At 39.3% G+C, this 18,119-nt stretch overlaps 1 non-coding gene across 1 annotated transcript; it reads right to left on the bottom strand.

Annotated features, from left to right (window-relative positions):
• Positions 1-15,520: 15,520 nt before the first annotated feature.
• On the bottom strand, positions 15,521-15,627 carry LOC122903789. The gene has a single exon (XR_006384016.1). It is a non-coding gene; the product is annotated as a U6 spliceosomal RNA (small nuclear RNA).
• Between the last annotated feature and the right edge of the window lie 2,492 nt (positions 15,628-18,119).

The following is an 18,119-nucleotide window of genomic DNA, read 5'->3' on the forward strand; positions in this document are numbered from 1 at the left end:
TATAGAGTAAGTCTGGCAGGATCCGACTGCCAGAGGCCTGACAGTTCAGCATGAGGCATCTGGGGTGCTATCTCCTGATACTTGGGAACCACTGAAGGAGTTTGAGCAGAGGAGAGCTGTGATTAGATATGGTGACTATGTGGACGGGAAACCCAGAAAGCCCATACTTGGGAACCAGGGGTGAGCTGGGTGGGCCAAAGCTCCAGGGAGGACATGACAAGGAGGACAGTGGTGGCTGGGCACCAGGATGGATGGAGTGTTTCCTCCTTCTCCCTCTGCTCCTATATCCAAGAAACAACAAGCTTCTGTTCTGTATGAGGTCCGCACTGGACCCTACACTCTAAAAGTATACCTTTTAACCCTTTAAATACCTGAGAGAGGGTGAAGATGCCTCTCATTATTTTAAAGGTTTTTCACCTTTTCAACTGTGCCTTGTAGAGACTGAGAAACTCACGAATGGCAGAATAACAATGAAAATCCAGGTAAGCTTTACCCCCTCAAAGCCCATGGGCTGCATGGAAACTGGAACTTTCCATGGTACTGCTTCCCATTCTCAGTTAAGTGTTTGCTGGAGAGCTGGAACAAGCAAATTAACTCCTCCTCTCCTGCTGAACCCCACAGACTCCTGGCTGCTCAGCCCTAGTGTCTGAGCTGGGCTTACCTGGGGACCTTTGATTTCAACAGCGTCTTTGGGAGTTGTGGGCTTCATCAAATGTGGGAAAAACTGTGGGAACATTTGCTTCTCTTCCCAAGGGTTAAAATGCCTGTGGTTCCAGAAGTACCTTGAGGAATAAAGCTAACAAAAAATTACATACCTTGGGTTGGGTGTGGGACCACAGGGCAGGTCAGTCTTCTGTCTCTGTCTGCTTTTCTGCTCATTATATAGTGCTGATATAGGCAATACTATCCTGAGTCTTACCACAATAAGCCCTATTTTACAGATGAGGAAACTGAGGTAAAGAGAAGTGATATACAGCCAGCATCACCAGCTATTAAATGATGGTGCTGGGATTCAGGCAGCTCATAATGGATCAGTCGACCCTCCCTGTGCTTATGGCTGGTACAGACCCTGCCCACACCTGGGCAGCCATCACTGTGGGCTCCGCTGGACTGTTTACTCAGAGCTCCTGCTGTTGGAGGTCAACTCTAGCACCTGGTTCTATTGCAGGTGGATAACTTCATAAGTTTTTCTCTGTTGTGTTTAGAGTTCCTCTCTACATCTCAGAGGCCATCTCTGTGAACACAAGGCTCAGGTTTGCTTCCTCCTCTTTGTCTCCTACAGTCTGGTCAGGTCCTAACCTTATGCATCCGTTGGGGCTGGAGATGTCCAGCATAACAGAGCACTGTTAGGGTACGGAGTCGACCACCCCTCAATTAGACAGACAACACTCTCGATAATGCAAGTCACACTGCGAGGTTTATTTCCAGCTAGCTGGGGTCCAAGTATCCGCCCTGCGCAGTGGGTTTCAACAAGGACCCCAAGCACTCAAAGCCAAGGGCTTATATAGCATTTTCAAGGCACTTTTCCATAGCTACATACATATCTTGCGGCCCACTTTGACAGTTTAACTTTGTTTAAACTTTTGCAACCCTAGGAACACCCTGGCGCCATCCTGGCGGTTAAGTGAGATTTAGGTATAGAGGAAATTGAGCTTTATTTACATTTCCTTCTGCCTCTGCCTCCTTCAGTTTTATGGTGGGGAGGGCGACCTTGAGGAACTGAGCCCTCTGTCTCTGGAAATTGGGCCATTGAAGAGATAGCCCTTTTTGTTGTAAATCACCAGGACATTTGCAAACCAAGGGAGATTCCTGACTTGCAGGATTGCGATCTCTGCAAGTTAACTGTTTTTCTTTAACATCTGGTCCCTGTGGAGCCATTGCCTAATGGCCCTGGTGGTATATGACTAAGTTGTTTCCTAGGTTTTTGCTACTTTCTCTTATCTCCAGCCCAGTACTCCGCGTGGGCTGGTTAGGGACGCTCAGTAAAATGGCTTCCCGGCCTTCAGGATGGCTATTCTTCTGCCAACCCACTCTTACAGTGCAAGGTGCCGGCTTTTGCTTTGCCAAGATGGCTGTACTTATGTCAGGGCTAGACTCAAGGTGGGTACAGCCTTGTTTTTCTTGGCCTTCACACCTGGAGCTGGTTTCTGGGACTTGTTTTTAAGTCCCCTGGGGGAGGGGAGCAGGGACAGTAAAATAGGTCCTTACAAGGACAGCTATTCCTTCATCAGTCAGCTGAGTGGGCAAGATGGACTCTTGAGACCCTGAAAGCTGCCCTAAGCTGTATTTCTAAGGCTCCATGATGTGAACAGCCATCCAGGGGTAAGTTCCTGTACCCTACCTCCAGGCATGACTAGTATTCCCTTTCAGGGTATAGAATTTGCTTTTCTGATTCCTGGAGCAGCTCAACCAAGAGCAAAGGCAGTCCTCCAATTTAAAACCCACACACAAGTTAGGAAATATGTTTTACAGAAAACTTAAACATTGTTTTTGATAAATAGATCTAGCACAATGGCACTGCTATTCCTGTCAAAAAAGAATTGGTACCTGTCTCAGTATCTGGGCATGTAGTCCCTTCCCTCAGTGTTCCTTGGAGGGACCTATGCATTTTTAAGAATCTGACTTTAGCAATTTCCTGGTGGGCATGGTCTACTGAAACCAATCTACATTTCAGGACACACTTGGTGATTTGAAAAAATCCTAACTTTTATCACTTTCATTGAGAGTAATTTATTGAAATGCTCATAAGCTTGAATCAAATTTCTCTCTATTCTGCTTCTATAGGCACGTCTTTGGAGATTTTCTTTGGCCAGAGGCAAGTTCTGGTTCTGTTGAGAGTAGCTCTTATCTCTCCTATACCCACCATCATATTGAAGGGAACAGTACAGAGAAAGGAGGTGCAGATCAGGGCAGAACTTCTTCTTTTATGAGACCCCCACCTCTATTCTTAACCCCTCACAACCCCTATTTTCCATTTCTGTAATTTTGTCATTTCAAGAATGTTAAACAAGTGGAATCAAACAGCGAGTGATATTTTGGGGTTGGGTATTTTCACTCAGCATAATCTCTACTGTATGTATCAGTAAATTTCTTCCTTTTTATTGCCTGGTAGTATCCCATGGTATGGCCGTACTGTACCAGTTTGCTTAACTGGTTATCCATTGAAAAACATCTGGATTGTTTCCCATTTTGAGCTCTTATGAATAAAGCTGATAAAAACATTTGTATGATCCTAAGTTTTCAGTTTTCTGGGATATATGTCCAAATGTGCAGTTGCTGGTTGGTTTGGTAGCCATGTGTTCATTTTTTTTTTTTTTTTTAAAACAGGAGAAAGGTTTATTTACAGGTGAATGAGGGACCTCCCAGCAAACTGGAGGAAGGGCCTGAAGATACGTTGATATATATCAACTTAACAAAAGGAAGATCCTTAGGGCTTCAGTGGGAGAGGAGAGGACGGAAGATTCTTTGTGGGGCTTTTTGATGCTAAGAGAAATGGGCAGAGGAGTCTATCCTGGCAGCCAATTTTCCCAGAAACTCCCCCAGAGGGAGGCTGAGGGCAGCTGCCTCCCCTGCTTCCCCCCACCACAGGGAAGTTCATCTAAGATTTCTTTCTGCATCTTCTCTAGCTCTGATGTTCTCACTTTGGGGCAAAGATACAGTAATCTTGATGGCAGCCCTGGGCTCCACGTGGGTCCCTGCTTCCGAACACGAAGAATCAGGCTCAAAGTTTGTGTGGGTGGATAGCAGATCTGCAGACCTGCTACATTTGCACAAGCGGGATAAGGAGCTGGTTCAGAAAGACCGGTGTATTTTCTCAGGGCAGTGTGCTAAGTAAAATAGATATAGCATAGAAAGACAGATACTATAAGGTCTCACTTACATGCGGAATCTTAAAAAAAAAGAAAAATTAAAATTAGGAATAACGCAAACTCATCAATATGGAGAACAGATTTGAGGCTATGTGGTAGGGAATGGGCAAAGGGGTTAACAACTACAAAGTCCCAGCTACAAAGTCAGTCATGGGGATGTCATGTACAGCACTGGGATTATGGTAACTAACACTCAACTGTATATTTCAAGGTCCTTATCACAAGGAAAACAACATGACAATGTAGATGGCAATGGATGTGAATTCTGTAGGGGAAATTCCTGAGGCTGGGGATGAGTCATGAGGCCTGTGAGCAGGGCTGAAGCCTCACAAACAGGAACCTGGTCTCTGAAACAAGAAGCCCCATGAGAGCAGAGGTCAGCCCTGAAGGAATTAACAGTGTCTTTCCAGCAGAGCTCCATCTGTGATCAGTACCTGATGAGTCATTTATGAATATTATCCCAAGATTTTCTTTTCTTTATTTATTTTTTTAAATCATGGGTTTCAACAAATGACAAATTCAACAAATGATGTTGTTTAGACTGTTGCCGTCCCCATTTTGCAGATGGATGCATGGAGATCCCGGCAGGGAGGGTGTGAGGTCCCAGCTGCCATCTCAACTAAGGGACCAGGGAACACATCTGGGGGCACATGGGGCAGAGACTGGTGGAGACAAGACATAAGTCCCCAGAAAGATGCATATCTGCCAAGACCGTTCCTCTCAGGGTGAGGACTTGCATTCAGAAGTGTCATTTGTGACTTGCCAAGTACTCCACTGCTCAGGCTGCCCTGGGCTGTGGCTGCCTTCCCCTCAGCCGGGGAGGGTCTCGGACGCATCCCTGGTGTCATTTAGCTTTGGTGCTGGCTGGCAGAAAGCTGACTGAAAGTAGAAAGATGGATGGATAGATGGACGAACGGACTGACGAGTGAGTCAAGGAGCCTCAATACAGCAGAACCCAGGGAGAAGGCACCAGCCACAAGGACCTAGGATCTAGGTGGCTCAGTCAATGAAGGCTTCATTTGTTGCATGGGGTGTGTTTGCTAATTGGCATGCCCAGTGCCGGAGGCATAGTCTTTCCTGTATTTGTCTCTCCCCCACCACCCCATGAGGAGGGCATGATGTATTTGAGATCCCAGAGAAGTAAAGCCATTTGCACAAGGTCACGGCGCATGGAGGCTTCCTACTGTTCTTGGTCAATGGTACACAGGGCACCTCAGGGTGTAGTCCAGGGAATTGTAAGAAAACCTCTGTTCTTGCCCAGCTCAGAGCCAAAGGCTGGGGAATGTTTGCATGGGGAGTCTCCTCCAGCCGGAGAAGGTGGGCAGGGTAGGGAGGGTTTGGCTGAGTCTTCCTCCAAGGCCCATGAGCCTGGAATTCTTGGTGTCTGGAACCACTTGACAAGGCAGGCTTTCCTCAACTGCGGGATTCAGTGGGACAACACTTTCCTGAATCTTATACCATGAAGCATCCCTCCATGGGAAGTGTCCAAGTGTTGAAACTTGCAGTAATTACTTCTGTGGCCACCTTGCACTTGCTGAGGAACCTCTGGGCTGTTTCCAGCTCTGAGCTATTGTGAATAATGTTGCTAAGAACGCAGGTGTATGTGGCGTGTTTTCTTCTGCTTGGTTTTCTTTAGCATGGTTTACCTTTGACTCAAAGAGACATCTACTTTTATTTTCTGCAACGGAGAGAGGGAGGCCAAGGACAGAGTGTGCTGTGGGCAAGCTGCCAGGACAGGGCTGAGCCTCAGAGCACCACTGTCGTCTCGTTTCTTAAACACAGCATACGCTTCCTATGTAAGTCCTGTCCTTTCCACTTCACACACCAGGAGGCCAAGAGCAAATGGATTAAAAACTTGTCAGATGGACGAAGAGCTGACATGGTAGGAATTGAACCCAGAACCCCATTATTTCCTGGGTGAGATCCCAAGGCTGAGAGAGGTACTCAAGGAAATCCTCTTGCTGTTGGTTAGAGTTTCCTTCCATCAATGTCAACAGTGTGACTTACTAATATTCAAAACAATTTTTTTTTTTGGCCAAGATATTAGGTCAAAAAAATCATGCTTAGTTTAACTTGTATGTCTCTCTCCGATCAGGATATCCCTTTCTGCTTTAAACGGCTGTATCAAGGTCTACTTGACATACCCCCCACCCCCAAATTCACTTGTCCTACATGTGCAATCAGATTTTTAGGAAATCCACAGAGTTGTGCAAACATGGCCATGAGGCACTCTTAATTTTTATGTCATCTCTGGTTCCTTTATGGTTGGGACCTCTGCTGCCAATCTTAACCACCCACCTACTCTGTCTCTTCAGATTTGCCTTTTCTGGACATCTCACAGAAATGCAGTCATGCAATAGGCTAGTGGCCATTTGCCCGGACAGCGCCATCCTATAAGCAAGCAAGCCTGTGTCTACCTCAAGCTTGGGGCCGTACTGATCCCTCTGCTTTACCCCATGTAGGCTCCTCTCCATATGTTCTTTTTTAAATAAATTATCAAACAGAATTGCCATTTATATTCCTACCATAATACTTATTTTGATCAAGTTTCTATGTATTCTCACAAGCTTTTGGTGTTGTTACTATTTTTAAATTTTGGCATTTTGATAGCCATATAGTGATAGCTCATTGTGGTTTTGTTTTGCATTTCTCCAATGGTTGGTGACTCTGAACATCTTCTCATGGGCTTCCTAGTCATCTCTATATCCTTTTCAGTAAAATGTCCACTCAGACCCTTGCCCATATTCTAAATGGATTGTTTCATTTTTACTGTCGTGTTTTAGAGACTTCTTTATATATTCTAGATAATAGTCCTAGTCAAGTATGTTGGTTGCAAATATTTTCCACTACTCCATAACTTGTCTTTTTATTCCCTCAAAAAATTCCCTCAAAAAATTCTTTCTCAGGACAAAAGGGTTTTGTTGTTGTTGATGTTAGATATATTTTTAAAGATTTTATTTATTTGAGACAGAGAGAGAGAGTAAGAGAGAGAGAGAGAGAGCATAAACTGAGGGGGAGGTGCAGAAGAAGAGGGAGAAGCAGACTCCCCACTGATCAGGGAGCCCAACACAGGACCTGATTCCAGGACCCTGAGATCATGACCTGAGCTGAAGGCAGATGCTAACCGACTGAGCCACCCAGGCACCCTTGTTGTTGTTGTTTAGAGAGAGAGAGAGAGAGAGTGAGCAGGGCTGGGAGTAGAGCAGAGGGAGAGGGAGAGAAAGAATCTTAAGCAGACATCATGCCCAGTGTGGAGCATGATGTGGGGCTTATTGTCACGACCCTGAGATCATGACCTGAGGTGAAATCAAGAGTTAGACACTTAACCCACTGAACCACTCAGGAGAACTAAAGTTTTTAAAATTTTTTAAAAATATTTTATTTATTTATTTGACAGAGAGAGACACAGCAAGAGAGGGAACACAAGCAGAGGGCATGGGAGAGGGAGAAGCAGGCTTCCTGCAGAGCAGGGAGCTCCATGCAGGGCTCCATCCCAGCACCCTGGGATCATGGCCCGAGTAGAAGGCAGACTCTTAATGACTGAACCACCCAGTCTATCCAGGAGAACAAAAGTTTTTAATTTTAATTTTCTTCTTTTATGGATCATGCTTTTTGGCACTAAGTCTAACTACTCTGGCTAGCCCTATAGCCTAAAGATTTTTCTTTTGGTGGGGGGGAGTGTTTTATAATCTTATGTTTTACATGCTAAAGCCCTTTTCTAGTTTGTGTTAATTATTGCTCAAAGTGCGAGGCTTAGGTCAAATTTTTTTTTTTTTTTTTTTTTGTCTTAGGTGTGTCTGATTATTTACTGAAGGGCTTCCTTGATTACACTGCTTTTGAACATTTGTAAAAAGTTCAGTTGGGCATATATATGTCTGTCTGTTTCTGGATTCTTTATTCTGTTCTGTTGTTACGGGTCTGTTCCTCAGCAGTGCCATGCAGGATTCTATTTTTGCAAATTCCTCAGGAATTTCTACAAAGATCATAATGTCACCTGCATATAGTGACAGTTTTAGTGCTTCCTTTTTGTTCTGTGTTCCTTTTCTTTCTTACCACATTTCAATGGGCAGGACTTCCAGCCCTGTGTTGAGTAAGAATGGTGACAGGGGCTATACTTCCTTTGTTTCCAGTCTTAGGGAGAAAGCCTCAGTCCTTGATAATCAAGTAGTGGTAGTTGTAGATTTTTTTTTTTTTTTTTGGTAGGTGCTTGTTATCATGTTGAGGAAGTTTTCTTCTATTCCTAGATCTGAGAATTACTATCATGAATTGAGGTTATATTTTCTTGAATGAGTTTTTTGCACCGATTAAAATGCTAATGTGATTTTTTTTTCTTTATGCTGTTAATATGATGGATGATGTTGATTGCTTTTCAGTATTTGAACTACCCTTGAATCCTGGAATATATTCTATTTGTATAGGCTATATTTCATACATTGCTGAATTATATTTGCTAATGTTTTGTTAATGATTTTTGTCCATATTTAGTCTGTAGTTTTCCTTTATTGTACTGTTTTTTATTACTACTTTTAGTATTGAGGTAACATGAACCTAGTAAAATTAATTGGAAATTGTTCCTCTTCTATTTTCAGAAAATATTGTGTAGAATTAGTGTTCTATTATTAGGAGTATTCTAATATTTGGTAGAACTCTCCAATGAAATTATATTGGCTTAGAATTTTTTAGGGGCAGACTTTAACTATGAATTCAATTTCTTTAGTAGTTATAGAACTTTCAAATTAACTATTTCATATTGCATGAGTTATGATAGTTTATACTTTTTGAAGAATTGACCCATTTCATCAAATTGTCAAATTTATGTATAGAGAGTTGTTTGTAATATTCTCATTATCTTTTGATGTCTGCTAGGTCTTTAGTGACATCTCCTGTCATTCCTTATATGGGTAATTTGTGTTTTTTCTCTTTTTTCTTGCTAGAGGTTTGTCAATTTTATTGAACTTTTCATAAATTTTTGCAGTATTTTGTTATGGTAGCCCAAGCAGACTTATATATATGCTTCTTTAGCTTTTTCCCACAAATTTTGATATGCTGTATTTTTATTTTCTTTCAGCTCTACATGTTTTTAAAAGTTCTATTGAGAACTCTGTTTTACCCATAGCTTATTTCGGTGTCTCTTAGTTTCCAAGTGTTTGAGGACTTTTCTGTTATCATTATGTTCTTTTATTTCTGTTCTTTTGATACTATTGTAGTCAGAGAATACATAATATAGGATTTTAATCGTTAAGGTTTGTTTTATGACTCAAGAGATAAGGTTTAGCTTGGTGTATGTTCTATGGTGCTTGAAAAGAATGTGTATTCTGTTTTTGCTGGATGAAGCTTTCATAGGTTTTGATTAGAACTTTCAGTTGATGGTTTTGTCATGTTCTATTCCTTACTGATTTTGTCTTTTGCTCTATCCATTGTTGAGAGATGGATACTGAAGTCCTGACTTCTAAAATAAGGATTTGACTATTTATTTTTAAAATTTCATCAATTTTGTTTCATATATTTTGTAGCTATATTGTTTTATGAGGATGCATTTAGGATTCCTATATCTTCTTGGTGGATTGACCCTTTTATCATTATGTTACACCACTCTCTGTCTCTGCTAATTTTCTTTGTTCTAAGTTTACTTTATGTGGCTAATATAGTCACTCATGCTCTCTTTGGATTAATATCTGTGTGGTATATCTTTTTATATCCTTTTAACATCAGCCTTTCTATACCATTATAATTGAAGAAAATTACTGGTTTTCAGCATAAGGTTTTTATTCCCTCTGAAATTAGAACATACACATTTAATATAATTATTGAACTTTCAGGGTTTAAGTCTGGTGTTTTAATTTTTGTTTCTGTTCTGGTTTTTATGTCTGTTTTCTTTTTATTTTTTTCCAGGTGGGTTATTTCTTTTTTATAATTTTAATTTATCTATAGTGTTTTTATTATTTATTATTGAAGTACTGTTGACATGCAATCTTATACTAATGTTTCAGTAATTCTATACATTACTCAATGTTCACCAAAATGAGTGTAGTCACCATCTGTCACCATACAACACTATTACAGGATTACTGACTATATTCCCTGTGCTATACATTCATCTACATGATTTATTTATTCTATAAATAAAAGTTTGTACCTCTTATTCTCCTTCACTTATTTAAACCATCCTCCTCCACCCCACCTTTCCTTTGGCAACCACCAAGTTTGTTCTCAGTATTTGAGTCTATTTGCTTTTTTTTTTTCAGATTCCACTTATAATGAAATCATATGGTATTTATCTTTGTCTGACTTATTTCACTTAGCATAATGCCCTTTAAATCCATTCACATTGTCACAAATGGCAAGATCTCATTCTTTTCTATGGCTGAGTAGTATTCCTTTGTGGGTGTGTGTGCCTCACTTCTTTTTTAGGTAACTATTGATGGACACTCCATTTGCTTTCATATCTTGGCTATTGTAAATTATGCTGCAGTACACATAGATATACATTTATCTTTTGAAGAAATGTTTTTGTTTTCTTTAGGTAAATAACTAGTAGAAGTACTGGATCATAAGACTGCCTTTGCTGTATCCCATAGGTTTTGGATGGATATGTCTTCATTCTCATTGGTTTCCATGAATTGTTTAAGTTCTTTGATTTCCTGGTTGATCCAAACATTCTTGAGCAAAATGGTCTTTAGCTTCCAAGTGTTTGAATTCCTTCCAAACTTTTTCTTGTGGTTGAGTTCCAGTTTCAAAACATTGTGGTATAAGAATATGCAGGGAATAATCTCAATTTTTTGATATTGGTTGAGTCATTATTTGTGACCCAGTATGTGGTCTATTCTGGAGAAAGTTCCATGTTTGCTTGAGAAGAATGAGTATTTTGTTGTTTTAGGGTACAATGTTCTCTATATATCTGTGAGTTCTATCTGGTTCAATGTGTCATTCAATGGTCTATTGATTTTCTGCTTGGATGATCTGTCTATTACTGAGAGTGGTGTGTTCAGATCCCCTACAATTAATGTATTCATATCAATTTGACTCTTTATTTTGATTAACAGTTGGCTTATGTAGTTGGCTGCTCCCATATTAGAGACATAAATACTTAACAATTGTTAGATCTTCTTGGTGGATAGACCTTTTAAGAATGATGTAGTGTCCTTCTGTATCTCTGACTGCAGTCTTTAGCTTAAAAATCTAATTTATCTGATATGAGAATATCAGATATGAGAATATCAGATATGAGAATTGCTACCCCAGCTTTCTTTTGAGGCCCATTGGCATGAAAGATGCTTCTTCATCCCTTCACTTTCAGTCTGGATGTATCTTTAGTTTCTAAATGTGTCTCTTGTAGACAGCATATGGATGGATCCTGTTGTTTTATCCAGTCTGCAAGCCAGTGCCATTTTTATTGGAGCATTTAGGCTGTCCATGTTGAGAGTGATTATTGAAAGATAAGTTTTTATTGACATCATGCTGCCTGTGAGGTACTTGTTTCTATAGATTGTCTCTGTATATTTCTGTTCTATATTACTCTTGGGTTTGTTCTTCTTTTATAGAACCCCTCCTTAATATTTCTTGTAGTACCAGCTTGGTGTTCACATACTCTCTTAAACCTTGCTGGTCTTGGAAGCTCTTTATCTCTTTATCCATTTTGTATGTCACCCTTGCTGGATAGAGTATTCTTGGCTGCATGTTCTTCTCATTTAGTGCCCTGAATATGTCTTGCTAGCCCTTTCTGGCTTGCCAGGTTTCTGGGGACAGGTCTGATGTTATTCTGATGAACTTTCTTCTGTATGTAAGGAATCTCTTCCACCTAGCTGCCCTTAGGACCTCTGTCTAAAATTATGATTTTTATGAATTTGACAATGAAGTGTCTGGAGGTTTTTCTAGATTCACTGATCTTGGGGGGTGTCCTTTGTGCCTCTAGGACATGAACACTTGTTCCATTCCCCAGATTGGGAGATTTTTCATGGAGAATTTGTTCAACTGTATCTTCTAGTCTTCTTTCTATTCCCCCCCCCACAACCCGATCCCAATAATTCTGATGCTGGAACATTTCATAGTATCATTTATTTCCCTAATTCTGTTTTCATGGCTTCTAAGCTGTTTGTTCCAGACCTCCTCCTTTTTCTCTGTCAGCTTGTCCTCTAGATCACTAATTCTATTTTCTGCCTCAGTTACCCTAGCTGTTAGAGTATTTAGATTAGATTGGATCTCACTGATAGCATTTTTAACTTTTGCCAGATTGACTCTCACTCCTGCCCTTAGATATTCTATGTTGTCACTAACCATTTTCTCCATTCTAGCCATTGCCTGGATAATTGTTACACTGAATTTCCTTTCTGGCATACTGTTTATATCCATATCCAACAGTTCTGTTGCAGAGGGGATAGTCTCTGAATTTTTCTTCTGTTGGTTGTTCCTCCTCCTAGTCATTTTGGTGAGAGGTGGTTGAGGGGATGTATAGCTGAATATATCAACCATGATTCAGGCAATGTGCACCCTCTCCACTGATGTCTTCTGCCCCTGTAGAGATCCAGAAGTGTATAATCTTACATCTCAGGCTGATTTCATGGGTGTTCAGAGTGTTCTGGTAGATATTTAGCTCACTTTAGGGGTTCAGTTGAAATGGGGTCTCCTACTTCTCCATTATCTTGCCCCTCCTTGTTTTACTAGTTTTTTGAGGAAGCCTCATACTGTTTTCTATAGCGACTGCAATGAACTTGCATTCCCACCAACTGTGCATCGGAATTCCCTTTTATTCACATTTATAGTATATATTTTGGATAGATATTTTTGTGGTATCTCTCTCTCTCTCTCTCTCTCTCTATATATATATATATATATATATGTATATATGCATGCAAATCAGAACTTACAGTTGTCCACACTTTACCTAATTAAGTAAAGTATAGAAAACTTTTCCCTTTAAGTTTTTTTACCTTTCCAAATTTATTTTATAAGTGTTTTACATATTTCCTCTATACACATTTAGGACCACATACAACAGTGTTATAATTTTGGCTCAATTTTCAAACATAATTTGAAGAAAGGAAAATGTATTATATTTACCCATGTTTTAATTTAAAAAAAAAAGATTTTATTTATTTATTTGAGAGAGAGAGAGTGCACAGGTCAGGGAGTGGGAGGCAGAGGGAGAGGGGGAAGCAGACTCCCCACTGAGCAGTAAGCCCGATGTGGGGTTCCATCCCAGGACTCTGAGATCATGACCTGAGCCAAAGGCAGACGCTTAACTGACTGAGCCATGCAGGTGCCCCTAAGGAGTTTTGTGTGTGTGTTTGTGTTTTATTCTTTTCTTTGATTATTTTCTTTGCTTTTTTTCCCACTCTAATGTTGTAAGGGCACTTCTTTCAACATTTTCATTCTGTTCAGAAAACTCCTTTTGGCCATTTCTTTCAGGTAAGTTTTGGTAATAAATTTTCTTGGTTTTCCTTTGTGCGAGGATCTTGATTTACCCTTAATTCTGAAGGATATTTTCTCTGGATGTATAATTTTGGGTTTTTTATTTCAGCACTTGAAAACTATTACGCTACTTCCTCCCTAGTTTGTAGTGACAAAAATGCTGTCATTTGAATTGTTTTCTCTTACAGGTAAGGTATAATTGCTCCCTTACTGTTTTCAATATTTTTTTGTTTGTCTTTACTTTCCAAAAATTTGATTATGATGCATTTGGAGTAAATTTATTTAGGTTTTTCCCGTTTAGAATTCTCTAAGCTTTTTAAATCTTGTTTTTTGCCAAATTTGGGAAAATTTCAGTCATTATTTATTCAAAAGCTTTTTCTCATTCTCTCTCTCTCTCTTTTTTTCCCCCCTTTGGGCTCCAGTGATATTAGTATTTGACCATTTGCTATAATCTTGTATGTTACTGAAGCTCTGTTCCTTTTTTTTTCAGTCTATGTTTTTCTCTATACTAATTGGGTAATTATTATTGTTTTACCTTCAAGTTTATTGATTCTTTTCTCTGTTCCCTCCATTTTGCTGTGAGCCCATCCATTGATTTTATTATTTGAGATATTATATAAATATATTTAAGATTTTATTTATTTATTTGACAGACAGAGATCTCAAGTAGGCAGAGAGATAGAGGGAAGCAGACTTCCTGCTGAACAGAGAGCCTGATGTGGGGTGAGATCCTAGGACCCTGAGATCATGACATGAGCCAAAGGCAGAAGCTCAACCCACTGAGCCACCCAGGCACACCTGGATATTGTATCTTTTAGTTCTATAATTTCTTTTGTGTTCTTATTTGTTTCTTTTATATCTCTGCTGAGACTTCTTGTTTTTTGTTTGTTTCAAACATATTTATAATTATTTATTGAAGCATTATAATGATGACTGCTTTAAAATCTTTGTAAGGTTATTCAAACACCTGTGTCATCTCAGTTTTGCTTCTGTTGTTGTCTCTTTTCATTGAAGTTGACATTTTATGGTTCCTGTTATGACAAGTGATTTCCAACTGAAAGCTGGAAATCTTTGGTTTGGTATTTTGGCCCTTCACTAGACCTTTGTTAATACTACCATGGCTGGGAGGATAAGAATGACTCATTACTATTCCCCATACCGCCTCCACTGAAGCCAGGGGTGTTGGTCTCCTTACCATTGGGCAGTGGTAAAAGTCATGACTATCCACTAGGATGCCTCTGATTCCACCCATGGAGAGGGGCAAGGGCACCTCTTTTCTGTTAGTGGAGAGTGGAAGTCCAGACTCCCATATGGTCTCTCCTGCAGAGACCTTATTGCTCAGGGCAAGGAAAGTCAGACATCCTTCTCTGATAGCTCTCTGATGGGAGTTAGGTTAAAGTCCAGGCTTTCCACTGGCCCTTGCTAGTGTGAGTGCAGAAGGACCACAGTTTTTCTGTGGTGTTTGGCTGGTGTTTTTTTGTCTAAAAGTTCTCTGTCTTTCTGGACAGTCCCTTTGCTGGTCTTTAATTAAGTTTGAACTCCCAATAAAAGTAGGTGTTTATTGAGAGTTTGAAAAACCTGTGCTTGTTTATGGTTTTGGTAGTTACCTCCTTCTACTACAAGTCTCTGATATATGAAGCAAAAATAAAACCCAAGAGATGTAGCACTGTTTTCCCATGGGTCCCTCAGTCAGTGGCTCATCTTGTGTTCCCTCCTCACTGTTCAGTCTTCTGATATTTATTTTATATATAATGTCCAAGGGACTTTAGTTGTACTTAGTAGAAAAACATTTGAAGAATAGAGAAACACTTATTTATTTCATCACCCCAGAAGTGGAACCCCTGAAGCCTGTGTGGTATTGTCTTCAAGCTAATGATGATTTTTACATTTTAAAGTGTTCTCAGAAATCCAGAACAAAATATAGCAGATAAAAACAACACAGAAAAAACAAAGAATATGTGACAGAGACCATATGTGGTTCATAGAGCCCAAAATATTTACTATTGGATTCTTCACTGAAAAAGTTCATTAACTTTCAGAGCAGAATTAGTATTATGACATTTCACTTATGTCATTGGCAGTGCTTTCATTTCTTTATATAGATGCAGGCTTTTATATAATATTTATTCTATCTGAAGAACTTTCTTCTACATTTAGAGCATGTATATTGGAAATGGAGATTTTCATTTTGTTTGATAAACATATTTTTATTTCTCCTTAACTTTATTTTATTTACTTTTTAAAAAAATGTGGAACACTTCACAAATTTGCTTGCCATCCTTGTGCAGAGGCCATGCTAATCTTCTCTGTGTCATTCCAGATTTAGTGTATATACTGCTGAAGCAAGCACTCTTTTTAATTTTGGAAAGGTGTTTTATAGAATATGTATTTGATTTTTTTTTTTCCTTTCAGCCCTTTATTTATTTATTTGACAGAGAGAGATCACAAGAGGCAGAGAGGCAGGCAGAGAGAGAGAGAGAGGAGGAAGCAGGCTCCCTGCTGAGCAGAGAGCCCAATGCGGGACTCAATCCCAGGATCCTGAGATCATGACCTGAGCCGAAGGCAGCGGCTTAACCCACTGAGCCACCCAGGCGCCCCAGCCTTTCAGCCCTTTAAATATGTCACTGTATTGTCTTCAGGCTTGTGTATTTTCTGATGAAAGTCTTCTATAATCCTTGTATTTGTTTCCTTCTATATAGTGTCTTTCCCATTCATGTGGCTGCCTTCAAGATTTTATCTTTATCTTTGGTTTTCAAGAGTTTAAATATAATGTGTTCAGATATTTTTGAAGGAGTGAGTATATTTATTCTGTTTGGTATTCTTTGTGGATTTGGGTCTGTGATTTGATGTCTGTCATTACTTTTTGGCCCTTGTCTGTTCAAATATATTTTGCAGCCATGTTCTTCTTCTTTCCTTCTGGGATTTCACATGCATGTATGTTTAGAATGTTTTATATTATCCAACAGCTTTGGGGTGCTCTGTTTTTTTTTTTTTTTCCACTACTTTTTTCTTTTTGTGTTTTAGTTTACATAATTTATATTGACCTATCTTTCAGCTTAGTGATAATTTCCTCAGCTGTATTGATTCTATTTTGGAGACCATTAAGCTCTTTCTTTCTTTCTTTTTTGGTTGTATCTGTCTCCTATGTGCTCTTTTTTAAAAATAATTTTATTTTATTTTTTCAGTGTTCCAAGATTCATTGTTTATGTATCACACCCAGTGCTCCATGCAATATGTGCCCTCCTTAATACCCACCACCAGGTTTACCCATTCCCCCACCCCTTCCCCTCTAAAACTCTCAGCTTGTTTCTTCTTCTTCTTTTTTTTAAAAAATCATCATTATTATTATTTTTAAAGATTTTCTTTATTTATTTGTCAGAGAGAGAGAGCACAAGCAGGGGGAGTGGCAGAGAGAGGGAGAAGCAGGCTCCCTGCCAAGCAAGGAGCCCTTTTGGGGGCTCTATCCCAGAACCCTGAAATCACCTGAGCTGAAGACAGATGCTTAACTGACTGAACCACCCAGGCATCCCACATTAAAGCATTTTCAACTCTTTTATCATACTCTTCATTTTTATTTTATTTCATACATTTCATTTCATTTCATTGACTTCTTCCTCATAATTTTTATGTCTCTGTTGAAGTTCCTCATCTGAATATGCATGCTGAATACTTTTTCCACTGTTTTTAACACATTAATTATAGGTTTTTTTTGTTGTTTAAAGATTTTATTTATTTATTTGACAGACAGAGATCATAAGTAGGCAAAGAGGCAGGCAGAGAGAGAGAGGGGGGAGAAGCAGGCTCCCTGCTGAGCATATCCCAATGCGGGGCTGGATCCCAGGACCTTGGGATCAAGACCCAAGCCGAAGGCAGAGGCTTTAACTGAGCCACCCAGGTGCCCCATAATTATAGTTATTTTAAATTTTTGTCTGATAGTTTCAATATTTGTGTTATATTAAAATCTGTTCTCAGTTGATCATATTTTTCTTCTTTTCTTCCCACCTCCTTTCCTTGTATGTATGTGTTATGCTTTTTATTTTTAAGGTGATATCTTTTATAGGACAGTGGAAGCTAATGTAACTAGCATTACTACCTGGAAATGGATATCCTTCCCCTCTCTTCCCTGAGTTGTTAGAATGAGAATTTGAGTCAATCTAAGTTGAGTTGTGTTTGGGTTTTCTTATTGCCATGGTCACTCTCAGGGCAGTAAGGGCTTTAAATTCTTATAGTGTTATCTTGGTTTTAGAGTGAGGTTGTCACATGCTCAACATTTAGTAATTCATTAAAAATTTTGAATAATGTCCATAGTCTGTTGCAAATAAACAGGTGCTTGTGTCCTATCTCTCCTTAGAGGTATCTGCTATTATTTAGGTTTTGGGATAGTTGTTTTGTCCTGCAATCTCAGATATCTTTTTTACTGAAGTAAAATTATGATTTCACAAATTATTCAGAATTCTTTATTGCAATACCCTTTCTATTTTTTTTTTTAACAAACTAATCAGAAGCTTAAAATCTCAAAAAGCCATTTTGAATCTTTGATTTCTCATTTATGGCCTACCCAATCTCATTCAAGTTATGTAACTTCTAGGGGTCATACTGTTCTGATCTATTTAAGGCAAATAGTAATAGGCTGTTGTTTACAATTATGTTAAAGATAAAATATATTTATGGCCACAGCACTTGTCATGAATCAATACATTTTAAATCTCCTCTGCTCTCTGTCACCTAATGAAATAGATTAAGGATGTTTTATAAATAGAAATACTTTTAAGTGACATTTGCATCAATCCACAGTACAAACAACAGAGCCTCATTTGCCTGTTTTAATCAAGGAATGAATAT

Source organism: Neovison vison, chromosome 3 (assembly GCF_020171115.1).
Source record: "Neovison vison isolate M4711 chromosome 3, ASM_NN_V1, whole genome shotgun sequence".
In the NCBI taxonomy this organism is placed as follows: Eukaryota; Metazoa; Chordata; class Mammalia; order Carnivora; family Mustelidae; genus Neogale; species Neogale vison.